Source organism: Amblyomma mixtum, chromosome 8 (genome assembly GCF_055824585.1).
Source record: "Amblyomma mixtum isolate Tamu chromosome 8, ASM5582458v1, whole genome shotgun sequence".
NCBI lineage: Eukaryota > Metazoa > Arthropoda > Arachnida > Ixodida > Ixodidae > Amblyomma > Amblyomma mixtum.
The window spans coordinates 55987221-56013175 of record NC_143019.1 but is presented as its reverse complement, the minus strand read 5'-3'; the positions used below and the strand labels follow the sequence as shown (position 1 = coordinate 56013175).

The following is a 25955-nucleotide window of genomic DNA, read 5'->3' as shown; positions in this document are numbered from 1 at the left end:
TTGCTGTAGCCTCAGATGGAACACGTGCGAAGTAAGGCAAAAGATAAGGTCACACCCGCTTGTTCTCGGCACGGCGGGCGAGAATTCGCGAGATTAGGCCTAAGTCTACCGGGCAGTAGCGATGCGGCGGCAGCATGGCCGCGCCCTTTCAGTGGTGCTCGGGTGTAATTATCTTAATTATTGGTGATGTTGTTGGAAACTGACCTTGACTGAGTGAACTAATGAAACCCTTCCTGCCTCGCTCGTCGAACTGTGATGTCTCCTGAAGCCCTGCATTAATTGGGGCCTTGAAACTATTGTCAAGTTAGAGTCGGACCAGAATTGAAGAACGCAGCTATTACCGCGGCGCCTGACAACGTCGTGTTTGTGCCACCTGTTCGCCTGTCCATCGTTAAACACGGCGGATAACCTCTTCAATCACGAAACAACGAACTTCTGCAAAGGTACCACTGCTGCCAGCCTGTCAACGAAGTGCGGTGTTTTCGGCGTCGCCCCTTCAAAGGGGGAACTCGGCTTGCATGGACGATGCCTTCCCAAAGCTTCATCCGCGGCAGCAAGAACGGTAAGTGCGATTACAATCGGTCCGTTCTGCTACTCGCACTGCTGGATTCGCGAGTTTTGCAATACTCGAGCTTCTGTTAGCGTAGAAAATGCGCTGAACGCACTTACGAAGATAGCGTAACAACTTTTATCCGGAGTGATTTCTGGCGCCAGTCGCAGAAGCACAGCTAGCTGTAAGCAGGGATAGGCAACATGCGATCATGTGTAGCTGAGGGGTGATCGCGTGTCTGTTGTTGGTCTAGAAGTTAGGGCACAGCTGCAAGCAACGATAGGCAGCACGCAGTGATGTGTAGCTGAGAGGTGATCGCTGATCTAGAAGTCAAAGGCACGCCCTGAGACGAGCGTCTCTTCTAGAAAGCTGGGAGGGAAGTAAGCACCGAAGTTGTCGCTCAGCGATTACTGCAGATTAAGGAATTAGAAGCACTGTTTTTCCCGGTACCGCAGGGATGGAACTTTCGTACCAGTGGGTTTAAGCATTCTCCTTTAGGAGAGAAAAGGAAATGTGGGGAGGTTAGCTGGAAGAGGACACCGGATCGATACCCTGCACTGGGGGAAATGGATGAGAGGATGTCAAGGTGCACGAGAAACGGTAAAGCGCTGTTCTCTAAAGAATGAAAGAGCCGTTCCACTTCGTAACACCTTAGAAGCCTTCATTTTTTAGGTGATAGAAAGGCACGAGATTGGCTAGCATCGGCCCGAATGCTCCGTCTTTTGCATCAATTGCACTGGCACGCATATATTGACGAGGGGGCCCGAAGTTTCGCCGAGACTTCAGCCCACTCAAGTTGCGCTACTATGAACTATGTAGAGGGCATTTTGTTGGCACTGTGTGGAGGGGGGTGGGCATTTTGTTGAACTGCGTGGAGGGCATTGTGCTGCCGGCTGCCTGCCTCAGCTTGATGTGCCGCTCTGCGTTCGCACAACAGAGTACGCGGCCCTGTAATTAGCCACAATGTGTACGCAGAAGCAGAAAACCTTCGCAACGTTGTCGCAAAAAAGCCCTTGGCGTGAAATTCCTAACTATTCGGCTCCGGCATACATGATCGTATCGCACAGATCTTCATTAACTAGTCGCGTTCTTTTATTTTTGATACCTTTTGATCGGCCACAACAAGAAGTAGGACCAGATTCATGCCAAGCTGTCGCAGACACGATGCGCTGCCAAGTTCCAATGCTATCGGGATTTGTTCGCCTATCTACGTAGCGGTTTGTTGCGATTATCTTTACAGTCACCATTCAGGTTCATCACCGCCGACGCGCGGCCTTAGCAATCGTCTTTCGCCAGGACTCGCGTATGCGCGCCAGACGTGATTAGAAGGCTGGCGAAATATCGCAGTTTTGAAGCGAAAAGCTTCACTACCCGCACTACAGCCGCGCTTAGCGTGAGCCGTCGGAGCCAAGATTTGCCGCAGCTGCGCATGCGCGAAACCGAGCGACGTCACGCGCGGCGCAGGTGGCCGCAGCCGCCGCCGCGCCGACTCCGCCGCCTGACCGTTCGGCGCAGCCGCGCGCTACTGCGCATGTGCACCGCCTCCTCACCGCCGCTACTACTGCGCGCTCGCCTCCTCGACACCGTTGACCTTTCGCTGCAGCCGCGTGTTTACCACAGTTACTACGTATGCGCAAGGAGGGCTATATAACGCGCTTGCCTACACCGTTATCGTGGTGCTCCCAGTGCATTGTGCGCGAACTGCGACAGCCATGACGTCAAGCAAAGCATAACTGCAGCTTTTCGCTTGTATATCCGGGCTTAACCAGAGCTAAGCCACTGCCATTTTTTTTCACTTATGATTTCGCAATGTTAGAAACTGTTCGCAGAGAAGTATGTATACGGGCTTTGCCAAAAACACCATATATGTTTCACCTAAGATGTTCAGCAATTTTTTAATATGGGCTTTTTCAGTTAGAAGAGTGCTTTTTATCTGCATAGCATAGACCCTTTAGAAAATTTAGTCTGGCAACTCGGCAGGCATCATCATCAGCAACTTTCGTCGGCGTCGTGCGCCATATTTTGGGCACCTTTGGCTGGAAGACGCGCAGCTATAGCGCTCTGCACAGCCTTTGCACTAGTTTCCACCTTGTGGCATGTCTGGTTGCGTTTGTGAAAGCGATGGCGGAAAATTTGCAGAGGTCGAGGGACCTGACTGTCATCCCGGGCGGATTTTCAGAAAGGCTTTTGGACTCCTATCGTCCGGCCGCACCTCTCAGCGAAGCTACAAGCCGGTATCACTGCGATCCGTCGACAGTGCGCGTTGCCGTGTTACCCTGCAGGTCGAATGTACTGTCGATAAAGGAGGGCTAACAACACTTGGACCGGACTCGACTACGAGCAGGCGCACTGCAGGGCGAAATGCGTGTGGATCCGGATACGGGCGCTCGATCAGCGATCTAGGCCTAGCGACGACTAGGGCAGTCGGGGACCAGCGCGCAGCTCGTCGCCCGGCGTCGCCGCGGGCGGTGTCGTTGCCGAAAGCTCCACTCTAGCACAGGCATGCTGTCGTTGCTAGAATCTAGCAAGCATCCTTTCTGGTAGCATGGCCGTTTTGTATTTTCTTGTGCGAACGTGAAGTAAGCTGAGCCTGACGGCCGGCCAGCCTGGATCCCCTGCCGGCGTCATAAAAACGAGCTAATGAGTGTTCTCGACGTAAATAATAAGCCCTCTGATAGGGAAATGAGAAAATACATCATTTTTCTGGGTCATTGGTCAATACCGAGTTGCTGGTAAAAGTGACAACTGTGGTACGAGCGAATTTGTTGCGAGAACCGCCTCGAAGCTGCCGCTGGCCCGACGCTGGGGTCCGGCTCGACTGGCGCCCGCTAGCTCCGCTGCTGAAGGCGCCGTAGAAATTGACCATACTATTATTTTATTGTGAGATGATGCTGTTAACAGCAAAGCGGAGTGAAGAATAGGCCTTCAATTTTAGCGCAGGCGACTTCCGAAGCGCCGGCCCCGACCACGGCAGACAGGCAGCCGCAGAGCTCTTCGCCCGGAGCGCCCGCGAGCGGTGCCGTTGCCCAAAGCTCGCAACATCAGCTGGCATGCTTTGTCGCCGCTCGAGTATAGCTGGCAGTCTTTCTGATAACAAGGCGATGCTGTCTTTTCTTGCAATATTTGTACACCAAGCCAAGCAGCGCTCAGGCACTGCTGCGCTGCGGTGAAGTGCGACACCGGTTGTCGGCGGAGCTTGGGTAGAGCGGCGCAGCAGTGCTTGCCGCTGCGTGTGTCCCTGCTTGCTGTGGTGTGGCAGTTCGGAAGCGGCGCGACGGACGTGTTGCCGGACATGTGTCTCCTGCCTTAGCCAGAGTGCACAGGCCCTGACCGAACGAAAACACACAGCTGCTGCTGCTGCACTCCGCCTATGTCGCCGTCGTTTGCTGCATGTTCGCAACGGAGACAACGACGGCGCTCCTCGCCGCGCCGCATCGTCGTGCTCTTTTTCGCGCACACGGAACTCTCTATGAATGGACGTGGATTCTTGAAAATCCAAAACAAGCGCGTTTGAGCTACGTTTTGATTTTGTGACGCGCCGAAACAGTCGCCAGCATCGGAATGCATGTCCTCGAGTGCGCCGAAGGTGGCACCTTTATTTTTGTGCTCACTATACAGCGGAGCGGTTACACGGTAGAAGGAACATTTCGCTGCTCTTTCAATACTTATATCATTTATTTTAATGTGAAAACGAACAGGTCACGGACGAGAAGAAATAAGCATGCAGCTACTCCATGCGCTCCATGCTCTGGAAACACAGCTTGTTTCCGTGCGCGTCTCTTCACCGCGCTGGCTGCAGAAAGGCACACAGCAGCATGCCGGCATCGCGACTATAGCTTGGTGCAGATAGCCAATGTCAAGGAACATGGCTAGGACACAGAAACAAGAAAATTGCGCTTGTTGTGGCTTCGCCGGGCGCGCGTACTTTTCAATCTGGCCCGAGCGCATACCGGCAGGCGTATGCCCAAGTAATGGCGGAGGCACCGCGGTTTGCGCACCACACACCAGATGGCGCTGAATTTTCTAAAGGGTCTATTGTCAGCGGTATAGCTCATCAGAGTACTGCTAAAACATGCTAACTTGTAGGCTGGTTAACAAAACTTTGCAGTTGTTGCTCAGTTTTATTTAGTGAGATGCGTGAAATCCTTCGTGAGTAATATCCATGCCAGTTTTTGGAATTTCGAAAACGCATTTACTTTCGCCCCGCCACGGTGGCTCAGTGGTTACGGCGCTCGGCTGCTGACCCGAAAGACGCGGGTTCGATCCCGGCCGCGGAGGCCGAATTTCGATGAAGGCGAAATTCTAGAGGTCCGTGTGCTGTGCGATGTCAGTGCACGTTAAAGAACCCCAGGTGGTCGAAATTTCCGGAGCCCTTCACTAAGGCGTCCCTCATAGCCTAAGTTTCTTCGGGACGTTAAACCCCAATAAACCAAACCAAAAGCATTTACTTTCGGTGCCAACAATTTTGCCTACGTCGCGTCAAAATACACGCGCTCTCGAAAAGCTTGCAGGCGAAGCAACCCCTGCAGTGCTCGTCCAAACAGCCAAAATATGTTGGGCCATAGCGCGGAGAGCAGCTGCGTTTCAATTCTAAAAACTGATATTCATATTATTTGCGCTGGGCCACATGCCTATCAGTAAATAAGGAGACTAACAGTAATAATTAAAAGTTCGCTATTTTATATCAGTTACCATCCTACTAGTTAGTAGTTCTTAACTGTATTCTGATGCGCTACACTGCGGACAATGCTGTGCTGAAAAAGCGCTCGTGTAGCTCAAAAAGCCCATTTTCAAAACTCGCAGGTCTTCTTAAGTGAAAAACTCGGTATGTGGTACAGCCTGCCTAGTTCGAATCCGGGCCATGCACCGTGGCTCACTTTGGCGGTCCAAATCTGTCGGCTGTGAGGCGAACTGTTGCTCACCTGTCCGGGACTTCCCAGAGTGCTATAGACAGCCCCAGTACACGACATATAAACAAACTTTCTTTGGCTGTTTTCCTACAGCGGTTGCATAGTCCAGCGCAACATGAAGGTTCACTGTCGCTTAGGCCGAAAGGCACCAACAACTTTTTACTGGTGTAAGGTTCGTTTACTCGCCAGCCAATAATAAAAATGGCGGTACAGTGTTGAGAAACCTAATGACTAGCTGTGCTGATGTGTGCTGTACTCAGCCTTCTTGAGGCATTGCACAGCGTTAGAGTACTTTATTTTAGGTGAATTAGGCCCGAAGTGATCGCCTGCAAATCGCCAGACTACGTATTATCGTGCTCAGCGTGCAGTTCAGCGCCTGCATTCGACGTCGACCATGCAGCGGTATGCGCTACGCGGTCGCAAGGTTAGTTGGTGGAGCGTTGTCTAGGAAAAAGTAAATATAGCTGTAATTTAAACGTACACTGAATAGTAATCTGAACTCGTCTTTTTACCGCGGGAACTCGATCTACACGTTCTAGGAATTCTTAGAAATTTCGAATTATAGTCCTGTGCGACCGATTTCCTCAATTTAAATCGAATTAAACTTCCGTCTCCCGCCTTTTTTTGAACTCGCCGCAGACGGTAGGAGGAGTCAACCGATATTTCAACCAGTTCCGTGGCGGCTTGCCGCTCTGCCATCGGCGGAATGATACGTACCGGTCGGCGAAAGCAAAGAGTCCGCGCGTATTTTTATTTCTGTGGGCCTAATTTGCGGCTATGTAGCCTCTGGCTGGAGTAATTTATTCACGGCAACCTAAAAAACAAAATACAAGCGAAAGCGAAGCCGCCACACGACCGCCTGAAAGGCACTTCACGCGTTAGTTGACTCCTCCTACCGTCTGCGGCGAGTTCAAAAAAAGGTGGGAGCCGGGACGTTTAATCCGATTTAAATTACGGAAATCGGTCGCACAGGACAATAATTCGAAGTTTCCATGAATGCTCGGAACGTGTAGATCGAGTTCCCGCGCTAAAAAGACTAGCTTCGATTACTCTTCGGTGCACCTTTAACACACACCACACAGAAAGACTGACGGGACGGGACGGGCTCCGAACGACAGCGCCCGTCCTGTCCGCCTTTCTGTGTGCTGTGTGTTAAATTAGCCCTGTTTTTACCTTTTGTTAGATAGACACCGCTTGAATGTGTCGTGATGGACACTGCAGAAGACCATGCACTTTCTAGTACCAGCTGCGTGTATAACTTTCCGACACCGCCGGGCGACCGCTGCTTTGTGATTGGAGCTCCGCCTATAACTTGAGTATTTCAAGACATAGTGAGCGCCATGGTGTCCGTTCATGGCGTCTGTGGCAACAGTGTTCAGAGTTTCGCTTGAACAGCGTGGGATCCCCACGACTGTATGGTACACGAGTCACTGTCGCTGCTATGTCGACTTTCTTTCGATGATCCCAGGCAAAAGTTAATTCACCCAAGAAATGGTTTGCTTTGGAAGTCACATTTACAGACCTGCCTGCATTTTGTAACCGTTACGTAACTCTATGCTGAGCCACGTTGCAAACTTTATACTACGTTTTCTGGCGTGCAGGGGCTTGTCAGTTCTGGTGAATGACCGTGACGTTTTCTCTTTACCGCAAAGTCAGTTTTTTTTTAGTGCTTCGGCAGTAGACGGATCAGTACCGAGGCACTTGATCGTCATTACGTATGGCGTCCTAAAAATCACCCTCAGTTCCCTCTGCCTGCCAGGTAGCACCGAAGCATTAGACCAATGTGACATTTTTCTTTTGGTCAAACGTTAATTAAGTTTTCTTAATGACCTTTTTAATAATTTCTTTACGTTACAGATGAACATCCTAGTAAACTTTTTCTAACATTAATTAAACATTATAACAACGTAAATGTAATATTGTCGAAAATAATGAAGCAACCCTGCACTAGTATGCAGGCCCACCATTGTGACAATTTAATCAACGCTTTGCAAGGACCAGCAACGAAGGCGACACTTCGTCTCCTCAGTAGAGCACAACATGCGACTAGAATGTACTTACCTCCGAAAGCATGCAGTGGAGTCAAGCTTACACGCCCATTACTGATAGGTGTCCCATGAGTGGTAGTAGCGAAAGGATAATAAGCAGTTTAACAAAATAATCTGCTTGAGCATGTTACCTATGGCGGGCACAATCTAAGAGATTTAGTTGCGCGAAGCACTGCTAGTTGAAAAACATGTTTACTGTAAAATTAGTGGAGAGTGTTCTGGGACTCGGTGCTAGAAATATATCTGCAGTGTTTTATAGTTATGATTCAAATATAATAATGTTTAATAAACAATAAGGAGACATTGCTGACTTGGAACGTTAAATATATGTTTATGCTGCAGCGTTTACCATCATTTGTTCATTTTTAACATTATAACAAGAGTTGAAAGCCAGGATTGGAATAATATTTATGTTCAGTGTTAAACTAATTTTTATGTGTAACATATAAACTTAAATATTAATTTCTAACAGTTAATGCAACGTTTCAATGTAACAATGTTACTGAACTTGCATAAATTTTTCATAAGATTGTTCTAATTTTCTGTGCTACCTGGGCGTGGCCAGCATATCGCCTTTGACACGTGTGGGGATGTGGGAGGGACAGCTTTATTTTAACAAAAAGGATCCTTTGTTCTTGACCAAGAGTCCAGGCGTCTGTGCTTCACTGAGAACTCTGTACACTTGCCATGATTGGCTAGCTGGTTGAGCAACTAGCAGAATGTCATTCCATGAGGAGGCGGACCGGTTGGGTATGGGGGACCTGCCATCGGTTGGGGGCATTCCCACACCGTGTACTGTGCGATGTCAGTGCGCGTTAAAGAACCCCAGGTGGTCGAAATTTCCGGAGCCCTCCACTACGGCGTCCCTCATAGCCTGAGGCGCTTTGGGACGTTAAACCCCCATAAAACGTCCCCCACAGGTTGTGTATGAGGGTGCCTTGGCCGCCCCACATGTTGAGCAGAGTAGGGAGGTCAAGGTGGGGTGGTGGCGATGAAGGAGGTGCGATGAATGTATGCAGTTGCCGCCAGACTGCACAGTATTTTGAATTTCGTGTACGGTGAGGTGGTGGGAGGGTAAGCGCCTGTTTTTGTAATAAGTGGTTTTTTTATGTGAGAAGAGCCCGAGAGGATTCCTGCGTGGGTTTGGGTGTCCCATCTTCTTGGGGCCTGAAGGATAGTTCTCGAGTCAGCGTATGAACACGCTGGTTACCGGGGATCGATACTTACCCAGGAACCCACGTGAGGGTTATCTCTTGGGTAAGCGTATGTCCTGATGCGAGAATGCGTCGGGCGATTGACGTGATAACGCTTTGCTGAGTGACGGTACACAGCTTTGGAGACGGTGGAGATATCCGTGATGTTGGGATCTTGCGCATAGTGTATAAGCACCAAGCCCATGGCCGCGCCTTCAGCCTCCGTGGGGAAGGTGGCTGCGGCCCCGATGGTGCCATCCTCGATAGTAGGTGGGGACAGCGGCATAATAGCCCGGTAGGGTGCGTTGTGCCGCGTTTACATACATGTCGGGTCTGCCTCTGTAGTGCTTGTTGTAATACTAGGCTCGTGCCTGGCGTCTGGCCCCGTGTAGCTCGGGGCTCATATTTCTGGGTAGAGGTTTGATGCGCATTGGACCCTGGATGTCAGGTGCAATGATTTGATAGTGGGGGGCAGGTGAGCAGGTAGATTGGAGCCTGGCGAAGATGCCGTAAGAGATGTTGGCCGGTTTCTGTGCGGGTTAGTTGAAGTATCTGGTTGTCTCGTTTGGCTTCGTGGAGTTCCGAAATAGTTTTGTAGGTGCCCGTTGAGAGTAGTGATTTGTGCTAAGCGACTGTGGTAGGCGGAGCGTTGAGATTATTGCCTTTCTAATAAAAGCATCAGCTTTGTCTTGTGAGAAAGCGGTAAGGAACGTGAAAAGTCGTGTCTGGTGATGAGGGCGTCTGTCATATTAAAGGTTTCCCTCTCCGACAGTCCATGGTTGCATGTGGCTACACTGTGGACAAGACCCTCGATTTGTTTGGTTCGCTTCTCTAGGAGTTGCACAGGGAAGGTTGCATCCAAAGCGTCCTGTATGTGCAGTCCAAGGACCTATGGAGTCAAGGACGTTGGAGTCCAAGGAGTCTATTGACCAACTCCAGGGGACCAGCGGTATGTGGTCGTCGTACATTCGGAGGTGCATGCGTGGATCCCGGGGAAGTGGTCTGATCATCAGCAGTTCCGATTTGAGCGGGGAGCACATAAGGCCCATATTGGTCAGGTTCGAGGTGATGATATCAACTGCCAATTGTAAGGTGTCTTGCGCCTCTCCTGTGGAGCCTTCAGTCGTTGATGTCGGCGTATATTGCCGAGTGGAGGTCAGGTATGTTGGTCAGTTGTTTGGCCAGCGGGGCTAGAGTTACATTAAATAAGAGGGGGGAGAGAAGAGCTCCTTGTGGAGTGCCCCGGTTGGGGAGGGAGAACGGAGGTGACGGTATAGTGCCGAGTTGGATCTGGGCCGTTGATTGTGTCTTATTAAGAAGGCTTGGATGTAGCGCCACATTTGCGAAGGTTATGTTCGTGGCTAGTATTGTTTCTGGCTACTTTAACTATCTTATCCATATTTTATTTATTTTATTTACATGATACTGGAGACCTTTTTGGTCCAAGCAGGGAGGCAAAAGCAAATTGTACAAGAAATTGTTACATAGCATTGAACAAATGCAGCTTACGTACATACATATGTTTAAAATTCATGCATGCAGCTATAAAAGCACTCCGAGATACATCTTCGTCAGATCTAAAATAGTCACAAATGCAAGTTTCAGAAGGGCATTTTGAGTGGTTAAAAGATATATATTGCTAATGACATTTCCCTCTTTGTCTCTTAGCGCATACATCTAGTATCTACCTATGAGTAGTTTTTTCTTCACTGCTTTTAGGCTACCTCCGTTCCACTCCTACCTTTATTCCTTCCTTTGCGCCGCTTTTCGGGTTGTCCACCGAGATATGTGATGCAGTTACTGCATCATTTCCTTTCCTTAGAACCAATTCTCAAACTAATTTTGTTTTCTTCAGGGCTCGGCTTAAAACCTCGAAGTCCGTCTCAAATACAGGAAGCATCCAGTAGCAGCCGGCCTCAACACGATTGATTCCTTGTTGCGTGCAGCCCCTTTCCATGTTGATCGTATTATTAACTCTTCCTCAAAACACATTAAAAAAGTAATCAAATCAGTTCCAAAATACGATGCACAGAGCGATCTCCACAAAAGCGATTGGCTCTCCGAAGCGCGCGTCCCGCCCTACAACTTTGATAGGGCACACTACACTCTCTCTTAAAATTAAAAAGAAAACAAACTAAACTGACCCCGGAGTTGAGTTCTACACGGGTCTATCCGGCGCCTTCCTAGAACCCATTCAATTATGACCTCCCGAGCGTTTCCCACGCTTAAGACGTTGCCGTAAACCGGAAGGGTCACTGTCGTGCGATCTCCCCTTCGGAGTGGGGGGGGGGGGGGGGGGGGGGGGGGATTTGTAGTTGGCCGTTTACGATCTGCTGTCGCTTGCCGTTCTGATCTTCTTTCTTAGAACTGTCCTATCTCCTACTCTCTTCTTGGTTTTTCCTTTTTTCTCGGCGGCGAGGGCTAACATTGTGTGGCGGACGATCCTGTTTCGCGCCATATTAGGTTACAGTGGTGGTGCGCAGTTGGCGTGCGTAGGGCTTTTTAAGGGCTCCTGTCCAGTCCCCATGTTGGGCTCCGCGGTGGGCGGCTGGCGCCTTTGTTGAACACCAAAACTTTTTTATGGCTTCTCATTTTTTAACGCCGATCTCCGCTGCAAAAGAGGGCGCACCGAGACAGCAAAATTCTTCCCAAATAACCAAAACAGCTTAGAACGGTTCCACGAAGTGCACTCGGAACACGCAGAGAAGAACGGCTAGATGCATTACACCATTTCTTGTCACCAGAACTTTCACAGATAGCATAGGCCAGGGCTATAAGATAAAAAAACCAGCAAACGGTGACCTCCTACTAGTAATCCTGTACAACCACCAGCACGAAAAGTAAGCAGAAGTCACCTCTTTTGGGGACACACCTGTGACACTCAACCCACCCCGATCCTTGAACACAGTGCGAGGAGTTAACGCAGACGACGGCCTTAGGCATGTAACAGAAGTACTTCTTGAAGGACTAGAGGAACAAAACGTGACTAACGTGTAGAGAATAAAAATGAGGAGAGGCGACCAAGAAATAGCCACGAAACACATCATCCTGACTTTCGCATCAAGCATATACTCCCAGAATCCGTAGAAATCGGCTGTATGAAACTTCACTTCGGGCAGTACATACCAAACCCACGACGTTGCTTTCAGTGCCAACGGTATGGCGACAGCTCTCAGAGCTGCCGAAGCCAACTGACTTGCGCGAAGCATGCTTCACACGAACATGATTCTGATAACTGTACACTTGAACCACATCTGTGCGTAAATCGTGAGGGCAGCCATCCGACGTACTCATGTGCATGCCTAATAGCGATATGCGAAATACGCAGCGCCAACTCTCGCCGCTCCGAGAACCAAGTCCTCCGTGTTGGTTCCGTACAGAAAACGAAACCGCGGCCCAGCGTTTCGTTAAAACGGCTGCGCTTCGTTTGAAAAGTGAAATGCCGATGGGCTTTTACGCTACGGTGTCCACTATACAAAGAAACTACGATGCGTGCCAGAACCTGGTGTGTTCTAGCTTGTCGCTTTTCTATTTCTTTTACTCTGTCCCAACGTTCTCCAAATGCCATGCGATCGAGGTACAAACTTAGGCTCTAAGCACGAAAACATTCTAAAAAAACTACAATATCTTCCGCCGCAACCGAGAGCAGGTTGGCAGACGTTCGGATGGCGTTCCCATCATCGTTAAAAATGGAGTTGCATTTCGCGAACACAAGCTTAAAACTAGATTAGAAACTGTGGCAGCCATCCTACAAACATTTAAAACATTTACGGTATGCTGCGTGTACCTGGAGCGACATGTTAATCTAAGCAATCATGAATTAAAAGACCTTTTGGAGCAGCACCCAGAGCCATATCTAATATCTGGAGATTTTAACGCGCACTCCAGCTTTCAGGGTACTGACAAAACTGACACTAGAGGACAATTCATTGAGGATGTTATACTGTGTAATGACCTCTATCTATTAAACACTGGAAAACCAACCTGTTGTTCTCCTAGCTCAGGACAAATGAGCTGTATAGATTTATCTTTTAGTTCGCCATCTATTTTTAGATACAAAATTTGATGACCTAGATAACCCACATGGAAGTGATCATCCGCCTATACTAATCAACATCTTCACTAGAAGTCACTCCATCAAAATCATGACGTTGGAAGCTGCATCTCGTCTACAGGGCACTGTTCCGAGAAAAGGCCAGCCTAGAAAAAAATAGTTACCGACAACCTCAGTTTTAGACAACCTTAACGAACTTTTCACGACGTGTACTATTACCGCTGCGCGCCTAGTCATCCCTCAGTCCTCTGGAGTAGTAAAACAGAGTAAAAAAGTATTGCATACAAGAACGTAGGGAAGCTAAAAAGATAGAAAAGAATGCTTGGGGATTTTCCCGTAGGTATATGCAACGCAGGATAATTGAACAAACTTTGGTTTGGTTTTTTTTATGGGGTTTAACGTCCCAAAGCGACTGAGGCTATGAGAGACGCCGTAGTGCAGGGCTCCGGAAATTGGGACCACCTGGGGTTCTTTAACGTGCACTGACATCGCACAGTACACGGGTCTGTTAAGAAGGCGAGAGCGAAAGACCGATGTATCCGTCACAGTGCCGCAAAAACTTCTCGGCAAAATTATGTGTCGTCATAAACAGCTCAACAACATTAAAACACATATGGGAGAAAGCTCTAAAGATAAATGGCAGCTATTCCCCATTCACAGTTCGCCTTCTGACAGCCCCTGCTGTACAGACAGATATAGAACAGGAAAGCATTTCGGGTGAATACTTTTCTGCAGTTTCCAGTTCGTCACAGTACACAGAAACAGTCCTAAAATACAAAAACACAGCTGAAAAACACACTGACAACAAGTGGCAGCACAAATGAACCTTGCAATAGTTCAATCACGCTTCAAGAAATCCATGAACTAATTTCCACTGATAAAAAGGCTGCACCCGACCCATATGAAGTACCGTCTTTGTCAAAAGTAACCAGGCTGGATGGTTTGCTTCTAGCTCGTGCAGTGGAGCCCTTACGGCTTCCCTGAAGCTTTAATGGTCGTTAAAGGTAAGGACTGGGTGTCTTCTTACCTTCCAACCTCTTTTGATCTTTAGGAAAGCCCCATGGGCTCCACTATACAAGCTAGAAGCAAACCATGCAGCCTGGTTACTTTTGACAAAGACGGTACATTATCAAATGCTAGCCTATCTCTCCAGATATGTCGTAGATACACTTTGAAGACTTTTTTGTAACAAATTTTGGGCATTGGGGAAAGTACCCGAAGCCTGGAGAAAAACTATTATTGTGCAGTTTCTTAAACCAGGAAAGCCACCAACCTCTCCTAACAATTATAGACCCATAGCCCTTACCGGTTGCCTCTCAAAATACTTTGAAAGTGTCCTGAATATGAGATAAACTTTTGTCCTTCTATCCTCCGAACTTCTTGACATCCGTCAGTGTGGTTTTAAAAAGGGATGCTCCACTCCAGATCACCTAGTTCGTCTTGAAATGCTGTCCGGGAAGCTCTTGTACACAAACAACACTGCAGTCTCTTTTGATTTAGAGAAGGCATACGACACAACCTAGAGGTTCGGAATTATTCAAGACCTTGCCGAGCTTGGCATCCGAGGCAGAATGTTGACCTGCCTAAAAGACTTCTTATCTAACCGTTCATTCCATGTACGCCTAGGCTCAACCCTTTCGAGGAATTTCATTAAGTAAAATGGATTACCACAGGGGCGTATTTTAAGCGTAACACTTTTTGTTGTAAAGGAGAACTCTGTTATTAAAATAATTGCAAGGTGCATTATGTATTCACTCTATGTAGACGTTCTTCAGATGGGCTGCACATCGTCCAATGTGCCAACAAGTGAAATAAACTGACAACATGGACAGACAGAAATGGTTTCCGCTTTTCTTTAGAGAAAACAGTGCCCATTTTTTTTCTCTCTGAAACGAGGCTTAAAGGCAGATTCCACCCTACACTTGAACGAAACTGAGCTACCCGTAAAAGATCAACATAAATTTCTAGGCATAACGTATGACATAAAGCTCCCTTGCCAGCCTCTCATAAACGCGCTGAATAAGAAAGCCTTCCGATCCTTGAGCATACACAAAGTACCTTCACGAAAACACTGGGGGGCAGATAGGACATGTCTTTTAGCAATATACCACTCTGTGGAACGCTCTGTCCTGGTTTATGGATGTATATTGCATGGTCAGCGAGACCATCGTATCATAAACGAGTGGATCCATTACATAACTTTCCACTGGCGCCTACAGGTAGTTGCCCATAAATAGTCTTGATGTAGGAACTAACCAACCAACATTTACAGACAGAAGAACCATGCTTACGTGTTCATATATTCTAGAAATTCGTTCACAACCTAAACACGTCTGTCACCAAATAGTTACAATGTGCCCTTCTAGAATACTTTTTAACAATAAACCGCAAACTACCAGGCCACATGCTTTTGCGTTTTGAAGAGATGTGCCAAAACATCTTCGTAGAAGACACATTACCTGGCATTGATCGAAGACGAGATCCTCTGCGGCCCTTGGTACAATTTTCGTGCAATCTGTGATTTCACTCTTGCAGAGTTCCGTAAAAAAACAAACCACAAAGCAACATGTAATAGAAGAACTTCTTGCGCTCGGGGAAAAGTACAGTACTTTCAGAGCTTTTTGTACAGATGGTTCAGAAACAGATGTTTACGTTGGAAGCACAGTGGCACAAGGGAATTTGAATGAAATAGTAAGGCTTCCGCAATGTGCTTCCATCTTCACTGCCGAATGTTACGCCATCTGTGCAGCCACTGAAAGAATACTAAACAAGAACCTCACAAATAGCATTATTTACACAGACTACATTAGTAGGGGGACGTAATTACGGCAGCTTTTAACACATACAGCCGTTCATTTAACAAAAAAAAAAAGAACGAAAAAGCAAGAGAATCGCAGGTTTTCAGGTATAATCGGAGTGCTTCCCTTCGAGTCGTGAACAATATTTCCGTGTATTCTCGTTCCATACATATAAATAGTAAATATAAATATAATGAACTCTTATCTCCACCCGCATAACCTAGTAGTAGTAGTAGTAGTACAAGACCTTTATTCGGCCAAAATTTACAGGCCGAGCATGTCGACCGCCTGGGCGACCAGGAGTCGCTGTTCTGCCTCCCCTTCAGCGCCAAGCCAGTCGAGCCAGGTGGTGATGGATAAAGAAGGTGGGGGGAGGAACCCGACTGCTGAGCAGCCGGGCATTAAAGGGCAATGAGCCAGGTCCACATAGATACAGGGGCAGTTGGGACAGGAAGGGTCTGATCGATAGCGATAGAGAAAGAGGCGAGACGGGGTGATAGCTGCATTCATTTGGATGTGCCGAAGAAGGCCAGCCTCCGGCACCGTGAGCGATGGATGAGGGGCCTCTCCCTTGTTCTGGCTCGTAATTCCGGGAAGCTATCTCATGAGACCAAAGATCTGATTAAGAAACGGCAAAGCATGAGGACGTCTAACTCCATAGATAGAATAGAACTAATAGAGCTGTCGAAGTTAATAAATAAGCGCAAGGTAGCCGACATCAGGAAGTTTAACATGGAGAAAATCGAGCATGCTCTGAAGAGCGGAGGTAGCCTAAAAGCAGTGAAGAGAAATTCTAGGCATAGGTAAAAACCAGATTTATGCGATAAGAGACAAAGAGGGCAATGTCATTAGCAATATGGATAAGATAGTTAAAGTAGCCAAACAGTTCTTCACAAATCTATACAGTAGCGATTGCAATCAGAATGTTACTGAGAGAGGCAGTAGAGCACACCAATGGGACATCCCATCATTAACAAAGGAGGAAGTAGAAAGCCTTAGGAGCAATGCCAAGAGGAAAAGCAGCTGGTGAGGATCAGATAACAGCAGATTTGTTGAAGGATGGAGGAGAGATTGTGCTCGAAAAACTAGCCACCCAGTATACGCAATGCCTTGTGACTTCGAGCGTACCTAGAGCTTGGAAAAACGCTAACATTATCTTAATTAATAAGAAAGGAGACGTCAGGGACTTAAAGAATTACAGACCGATCTGCTTATTGTCGGTTGCCTGCAAGGTATTTACTAAGGTAATCGCTAATAGGGTCAGGACAACCTTAGTCTTCAATCAACCAAATGATCAGGCAGGCTTTCGTAAAGGATACTCGAAAATAGACCATATTCACGCAATCAGTCAGGTGATAGATAAATGCGCAGAATATAATCAACCCTATATATAGCCTTCATTGATTAGGAGAAAGTATTCGGCTCAGTAGAAACCTCAGTAATCATGCAGGCATTGCAGAATCAGGGTGTAGAAAAGTGTTGTGTGAAAATATTGGAAGATATTTATAACGATTGCACACCTACCATAGTTCTCCATAAGGTCAGCAATGAAATTCTAATAAGGAAAGGTGTCAGGCAGGGAGATACGATCTCGCCAATGCTCTTCACTGCCTGCTTACAGGAGGTATTCCGGGGACTGGAATGAGAACAGTTGGGGAGAAGAGTTAATGGAGAATACCTGAGTAATCTGCGATTCACTGATGACATTGCCTTGCTCAGTCTCTCAAGAGATGAGCTGCAAAGCAGAACGGTAGGTCTTAAAATTAACATGCAGAAAACCAAAGTAATGTTCAACAGTCTGGCAAGGGAACAGCAGTTCGCAATTGGTAGCGAGGTGCTGGAAGTGGTAAGAGAATGGCTCTACTTAGGGCAGGTAGTGGCCGCTGATCCAGATCATGAGAGGGAAATAACTAGAAGAATAAGAATGGGGTGGAGCGCATATGGCACGTTCTCTCAGATCATGAATGGCAGTTTGCCGTTATCCCTCAAGAGAAATGTATATAACAGGTGTATCTTACCGGTACTCACCTATGGGGCAGAAACGTGGAGGCTAACAAAGAGAGTTCAGCTTAAGTTAAGGACAACGCAGCGAGCTAGGGAAAGAGAAATGACAGGTGTGACGTTAAGAGATTGGAAGCGGGCGGAGTGGGTGAGAGAAAAAACGGACGTTAATGATATCCTAGTTGCAATGAAGAGGAAGAAGTGGGCTTGGGAGGGCATGTAATGCGAAGGCAAGATAACCGCTGGTCCTTAAGGGTAACGGAGTGTATTCCAGGAGAAGACAAACGTAGCAGGGGGCGGCATAAAGTTAGGTGGGCGGGCATACGATGGCTGCAGCGGGCAAAGTACAGGGTGAATTGGAGAGACATGGGAGAGGCCTTTTTCCTGCAGTGGGCGCAGTCAGGCTGATGCTGATAGTGATGATAATGTCCCCGTGAATGTGTCCATAAAGTTGATTATTCATAGAAACGAATATCCGGGGAAAACAAGCCAATTTATTACGAAAAGAAGTTGGTGACGAGAGTTTGCCTCTGTGCATACCGAGGAGAGCATTATTATTCAATGCAGACAAAGCTGAGCTACGTGAAGGGCGTTCTCTCGGTCACCATTGTCCCAAAGATACTGAAGCGTTTTCTGTGGAGACCCAAGCCATGGCAGCACTCTTCGATGGCTAGATTTAATCCAAGTGTTTTTGTTTTCTTCATAAGCGCACTAAATTCGCATGTGTACTCGCCACTCTTGCTCTTCATAGAAGCATTCAGTTCCATTCTTGATGATGACGATGAATTCTTATGGCGCAAGGCCATAAGAGGTCAAAGAGCGACACGGCACAAGGTTTTTTCGTTGCACAAGGTGGGGTCAAAGACCCATTTCCCAAGTATTTCACCCTAAAGAAGCCGAGCACCAGGCCAGGGGAATCTTGTGCCCATTGTATCGCCGGTGGGCATCCGGCGGTACTGGGGACATTCAGTTCCATTCTTCCGAACTTCATGCTGGCCATTGTAAGGCTTTCGACTGGCTTCGCATCGCCTTCACTAGACAGCTTCCAAAGAATTTTCTACATATTCATGAACAGCTTGCTTGGTTGAGATGTAGGATGTTCTGGCTGTTCAGAAAGAGTGGTAGCTAGTGTACTGACACCGTCGATGTGCATCAGTGGGTCGAAGTGCAACATCACAAGATAAGCTTACAATATTGTAAATAAACAAAAAAAAAACGAAGTTGTGCAGCTTGGTCTAGGCGAGTGGTTGCGTTCCTTTTTCCTCCGAGGAATGCCGCAGGTTGTTTTTAGCGTTGGTGGCGTCAGAGTTCAACTCCCTGGACGAGTGTTCGCGCCCTGCTCGTTTCCGGTGTCCCCGTATACCTCCCTATACTAGATGTGACCGTGGCCGGGGCACAAACAGGTGCTGAGTTTACGTAGCCACGAGCTCAGTGCCACGAGACCATCGCCGCGCGCATTCGTACCGCCTTGTTGACTTCAAAAGTGTGCCATCGGCATTCTCAGTTGACCCAAGTAACGAGCCCATCAGCCTGTATTCTGAGGTTTGTTCACCATTGCTCTAAATTTTCTGCGTGTACACGTCGACCTACGGAATGCGCTGTACGCCGCTTTAGCAGGCCACGAGACGACGTAACAGCTTGCTGCCTTTGAATACCCGCGCCTTATGCATTCTTGCCTGCCCTCCGCTTGTTAGGGCGGTGACTGGAGAACAGAACAGTGGAGGGGCAACCCACAAGTAGGCGTGAAGTTATCAGCAGATCAGCTCAAGTCTCCTTGACGAGCCGTTAAAGGTTTCAGAGCCGCGGCCGGGCTGCAGCGGGGTGCTTTGAGGGCTCCGGATCCGTGGACCGTGCGAGTAACCCGAGAGACGCTTAGACAGCCATGCTGCTCTGTTGATACTTATGACTTGGAGGCAAGTGCTGTCTCGCTTTTCGAAGAAATTACTGAGCGCTTCTCCCGAGTTCTGCATGTAGTAGAGGGCAAAGGCGTGGTCGTAGTTTCCTGCCTAGCCGAAGGCAAGGAAGCTGTAGGCGTTCATTCTCTCCCTTTTGCTTTTGGAAGAACCGCCGCACGGGAGACAGCAGCGAACGGATTGCTCATTTGGTCCAACCACGTGACAGCTATTGTTTTTTTTTTCGAATATTTTATATTGGTTGTACGTAAACCTAAGTTCTTGGTCTCCAGTACCGTTCTGCCTCTATCTAGCAAGCTCCCTCCCTGGTGAGGAAATTCATCGGCCACAAATCACGTCAGCCTCCGGAAAATTAAGAGTAGGGGATCGAGAGAAAAAAAAATTTACTCGTGCGCTGCGACAAAGACGAGGTTACTGCTTTGCATTGGTCGAAATGCTTACTGAAACGCAGGAGAGAGAGAGAGAGAGAGAGAGAAACAACTTTATTGCCATAGCTTGAGTGGATGCTTGTAGCGCGACAAAAAACAGACAAGGGACAGAAGACGAACGGGACAAGCAGCCGCCGCGGTGGCTCAGTGGCTATGGTGCTCGGCTGCTGGCCCGAAAGACGCGGGTTCGATCCCGGCCGCGGCGGTTGAATTTCTTTGGAGGAGAAATTCGAGGCCCGTGTACTGTGCGATGTCAGTGCACGTTAAAGAACCCCAGGTGGTCGAAATTTCCGGAGCCCTCCACTACGGCGTCTCTCATAGCCTTAGTCGCTTTGGGACGTTGAACCCCATAAACCAACCAACCAACGAACGGGACAAGCGCTCCCGTTCTTGTCCCGTTAGCGCTTGTCCCGTTCGTCTTCTGTCCCTTGTCTGTTTTTGTCGCGCTACAAGCATCCACTCAAGCAAAATGAACCAACTCGCCCAGCAAAAAGTGTTATTGAACTTTATTGCCATAGAGTGGCGGGATTTAGGACAGGTGGGCTTGGTGTGGCCCCCAGGTGGGGGCGACTTCCTGGGCCCACGAAATGAGTGCCAGTTGGATGCTCTTGTCTGGCCTTCTGAGGAGTTGGTTCCATCCTTACTCGGAGAGAGCTGGCAGTAATGTTCTAGGGGGCGGATTTCGAGCGCAACGTCAGAGGATGTGCGCCTGGGTGGCGATTTCTCACTGGTAACAATTTTGGCAGACGGGGTCGTATTCCCCGTCTGTGATGAGTGAAAGCCTAGAATGGCTGAGGATGGAGTGTGTCTGCAACCTGCGGAGCAAGGTGGCTTGCGCTCGATTCAAGTCGGGGTGTGGAGGCGGGAACTGGCGTCTCATCTCTCTGTGGAGGTTGGTAATTTCGGCAAAGGTCTGGGGAGCCTCGGCAAGAGCGTCTGGGTCCGTGGGGCCGGCCGCCCGGTTGGTTAGTCCTCGGGCTAGTCGGTCGACCCCTTCGTTTCCAGAGTTTCCCGCGTGGGCGGGTACCCAGACCAGGTTGGTCTTATGGTCGGGAGTGCAGCCGCGAAGGATGCGTGCAGCGGGGTGGCAGATAACACCTGCCGAGTAATTTTGTATTGCTCTTTTGGAGTCGCTGAGGACTGTGCGGGTACGTGGGTCAGCGATGGCCAGCGCGATGGCGGTTTCTTCTGCCGCTGTCGGAGAGTGAGCTACTACTGTGGCGGCGGTGACGAGAGTAGATTGTGGCGTGGTTGCACAAGCCACGTATGTGTTTGCACTTTGCCGTGCAGCATCTACGTATATTGCGTGTTCGTCGGCAAGGTATGTGGCATCTAGTGCTTGGGCTTTCAGCTGACGGCGCGTATCATGGCGGCCAGGTAGCATGTTTTTGGGGATTGGTTTTATAACTAGGCGGCTATAGACCCCTATCGGAATGGGCGTCGTGGGGTGGACGTCGCCTATGGGGTTGATGTTGAGACGGTCAAGTATGAGCCGCCCGTGTTTAGTGCGGGAGAGGCGGTGGATTTGGGCGGTCTTGTGTGCCTCTATGAGTTCTGTGAGCGTGTTGTAGATGCCGAGTTGGAGGAGGTGCTGTGTGCTGGCGTACTGAGGTAGCCCCAGTGCCGCTTTGTACGCTGAACGTATAATGCTGTCCACAGCTTCCTCGTCCTTCCGGCGGAGGTGATAGTAGGGGTAGGAGTAGACTATCCTGCTAATGAGGAAAGCTTGCGTGAGCCGACAGAGGTCATCCTCCTTCATACCTCTGCGGCGGGTGCTGATGCGGCGGATAAGTACAGCGTTATGAACGCCGCTGTGAGGTTCTTAGCTTTGTTATTCCATTGCCCAAAGTTTGTTTTCATGCAAAGAAGACGTAAACACACTGAGAAAGTTAGGTCCTTGCGAAAATTCTCCACGTATATACATAACGAAGTCCGTACTAGCGAGGTACGACTATATATAATTCCGAACCACGATGAGGGTGAAACGCCGTGCCATGTTTGATGAATACATAGTATAGCGTTGTGCTAAAATAGGCTAGTGGGAAAACAACTCAAATGAATAAAGAAGGAATGAAGGGACGGTCTAGCCAATACCATGCGACTGACATACACGTCGAATGCATAAGCTTTGACTGATTCGGTTGCTTCGTAAGCAGCGTCACTTTTTCCCGGACCATTTGCGTTGGGAACTATTATTTAGACGCTGAACAAATATATTCCAGATGCTATATCCCGAATAGTTCACCTACCACGTGTTTTTTTCGCCACATTTTGCATTGGGCTGATCATGGTGAAAAATTCGTGGTCGGTGTCGCACGAATCTATTCACTCAATTTATTCTTTTCATTCACAGTTAGTGAATCGAATCGATCACAAAGAGGCGTTATGGAGTGCATAGGCGCGCAGTTGTTCTCTCCTTTTTAATTTCTCCGGCACCAGTCCTGTTTTTAGTTTGCGATTCTCGTGGGCATGGCTTCGTCATCATTCTTTTCTTTCCCTTTCCTTCTATCATAGGACATAAGTTAGGTTGGCGAGCTGTTTTCGTAAGGATCAGCAGCACACTACACTTTTCTTCAGGCGTTTTGCAGGGGCTTCAGATGCCTTGCAGAGAAGCGAGAGGCTTCGCTCAGGTGGACTTTGACGGGCGAGCCGATGTAAAAAACGCGCATTCCAACCTATGCGCCGTTGTGGCCTACCTGTTTTCACGAGTGTAATTTAAAGAAAGTGGACATTTGTGATAAATAATAAAAAATAACAGCCAAATATACAACGAAGCCGCTTACAAATACATATAAATGAATGCAACTTGGTTCTGTCGTGCCTTAATGAGCGTTATTCCTGTCGCGTGTGTGCTGCAAAATTTGTATGTTTGCTCATGATTGTGTTTTTTATCAAACCGGTAATATAACACGTATCATCAAATATCCCTCAAAAGCGACCTTAAAAAGCGGTATTAGTTGCTGTCGACATAGAAGCCATACATAAACGCTCCGAGCTCTCATGCCAGAATACCGGCTTTTCTTCTTGCGTATACTTTGGATAGTGTATGCAATGCCGGGTGCAAAAAGTGGTACGCAACATTAGAGGTTGTATGGCTTGCTGCTTTTGCGGCCATTTTCGGCATTTAGGCCAAGCTGGAGCGCCACTCATCGAAACGAGCAAAATGACTTGCCTCTGGATCAAAACGGTCTCCTTCGATCACAGTACACCACATATCTAAGGTGCCGTAACTAGTTGTTACCAAGCTTCTCACATGATTCTCGGTCGATAGATTTTTATTTGCCGACTCAAATTTGTTCTATTTATTTTTGATTTTTTTGAAGCCGGTATCCGACCTTGAGGTCGCATTTTAGAAGATTTTATCCTGTGCAGTAATGTGTGCCTACTGAATTCAGGAAAGCCCTTGTACTGCTCCCTAAAAACTGCAAAAATTAGTAGTTTAGATTTATCGTTTAGTTCACCATCACCTTTTAATGATGTTAAATGAGATCTTCTGGACAACCCACGCGGAATGGATCATTTTCCACTCATTATTATACCTGAAGAGATAACTGTACAGCAGCTGTATCCCACCAGTAGTCACATACGAGGCAGAAACGAGGAGGCTAACGAAAAGGGTTCTGCTTATGTTAAATACGACACAGCGAGCACTCAGGACCAATGCCACTCCGCTAGCCCCGATTACACTGTGGAGGTCGACAGGACCAACACACCGAGGTATAGCCCGCAGGCAAATCGTTTATTTGGGGTGATTCCAAAATACGATAACCGCCCTCGGTAGCGCAGGCAGCAGGAAACGGGCACGGGGAAAGCTCGATGTCACCTGGAAAAGCCGCGTTTGTCTCATGGCTCCGTTCATCCCGTCACGCGTTGTCTCATGGCTACTTCAACTCTCTCCCCGTGGTGGGCTGCCCGTGCGGCCACCGAATACACGAGGGGGAAAGGAGGGTCGCCCACGTGACGATGTGGATGCTGCTCCCAGCTTTCTTCTCTGCCAACCCCGAGAGAGCCGGGAGGGTAAGGGTCGCTGTAGGCCACTTGAGAGAGTTCGGCAGGATATGCGCCGCCTAGGGCGGTCGAAGGGTAGACTGGATGCTCGCAACTGTTATCCCCAACCGTTCCCAATCTAGGTCTCCGAATACCTCCAGCAACTAGGCGGTGAATAGCATTGGAAATATAGTGCCTCCCTGTCTGACATCCTTCCGTACTGCAATTTTATTGCGGTGGTTATGGAGGACACCTGCGATCCTCTAGTCAAGTGCACCCTCGGAGGGCGAAGCCCTCCTCTAAAATAAGCAAATCACGGAACATGTGCTACTCTCGCTTGCACACACTTCCTTCTCTCGACCTCATCCCCTCCGTTACTCGCATCCCCATCCCCCGAAAAATTAATTTGGGCCCACTGCTCTCTGGAGTCCCGTTGTAGTTTTTTCGGGCGCGTTCCGACTCGTCCTATAGAAACTGCCCCCTTCCATACGCCGACCTAGGACAATGCCACTTCCATTGTCTTATCGCCCTCCCAATACCTATACTTCTCTCAAAATCCACCTAGCGTGCCTGGCTGGGATCGGCACAGCTGGCCGACTAAGTAGCCCTGGGCGCTCTCCCAATGTCGTGCTGCTCTACCCTCCACCATGCTTTTCCATCCGCCATCATGATTTTCATTACAATAATTCAGCAATATGATGGCTTCCAATATTCCCTTCATAAGCTGTTCTAGTGTGAAGACAGTGGCATTCTTCGGCATTGAACCCCAGTCCTCCGGCTCAGTAGCCGAACACCCTTACCACAGGGCTAAGGCAAAATGCAACAGCAGCCATGGGCTGTGCACTGTCCGGGCGCGTTAAAACGTCGGGTGGTCCAGATTATTGTGAAGATCTTCACTGCGGTGTCTTTCATAGCTCATGAGCAGTTTGGGGACGTTAAACTGAGCACAGCATGTAGCACTGTCACCTTATAAAAGCTGAAGCTGATCCAGGGGTTGCCTGGATCTTTTCTTATCTTGCCCTTAATTCCCTTACTCCCCCCCCCCCCCCCCCCCCTGGTAACAAATTTGTGCAGGTCCGTGCTGTACCCGAGCGCGGGGCTGGATGACCGGAGGAACAGGAGAAGTTGTCCACGTTGCTGCGCCTGAAGCCTTGGGCGGCAGAGCTCACCGTCTCCGAGAACCTGCACACGGTGAGCACATCGCGCAATTCAGCCAAAGCTAAAATGCTGCGGAACCATCTAAATGCATAGTCCGCAGGAGCAGGACTAAGGAAAGCGAACTTTTTTTGGATGTCTAGAGTATATGAACTCCCCTTACTGTCACAGTTGTATTGTGGCCATGATGTTCATGAATTATAAAAGATCAGTTGCGTTTGGTATATTTGAAGGACTGGTCATGCTTGCAGTCTTGCTTTACATGTTGTTTGGCACCTGTGCACTGCTGCAAGCGCGCTATAGTAGAAGATATACGCGCAGTGCAAAAGCAAGGAGGTGACACATCAGGGAAAAAAAAAAGGCGAGGATCCGTGTGCGAAACTACATATACATGAACTACGCGGACGACTGGGTGCTGTGTGAGTATTTGGAACCCTGGGGCCTGCTGAACTAGTTGCAAGTGAAATTAGTGATGACACATTGGAATGATGCGTGAGTCACGGATACGCTGCGAAAATGCTGAGAATGATTGAGTAATTGGGTGCGATGTCAGGCGTCACTGCAATTCAGCAGTGACGCCGTATGGCTGCTATTTAGTAATTACTTCCTTATTATAAATTTACTTCACCGTGGGGGATTTCCCTAAACATCGCACTACTCCTGTCTTCTAAGGTCCCTATAGTGGCATGCTAATTGATCGCATGTATAAAAAGAGAAAAAAATTCCAGAAACAGAAAAGAACAAAGAAAATACCTGAAGAGAACCGTAGCAGGCACCGGGCTAACCGTGACGAAAGTTGACAATGGGCTACAGTTTCAAACCCCCATAACGAATTTGCGCAGGTCACGACTGTAGGCAGACACGTGGTTGGATGACTGGAGGTGCAGGACACGTTTTCTACGTACACGAGAATCTTTG

At 48.4% G+C, this 25955-nt stretch overlaps 1 long non-coding RNA gene across 1 annotated transcript; it reads left to right on the top strand.

Moving 5' to 3' along the window:
- The first annotated feature begins 408 nt into the window (after positions 1–408).
- Positions 409–25955, top strand: LOC149332527 (uncharacterized). Its single transcript, XR_016284898.1, has 3 exons — positions 409–562; positions 24957–25073; positions 25880–25955. It is a non-coding gene; the product is annotated as an uncharacterized LOC149332527 (long non-coding RNA).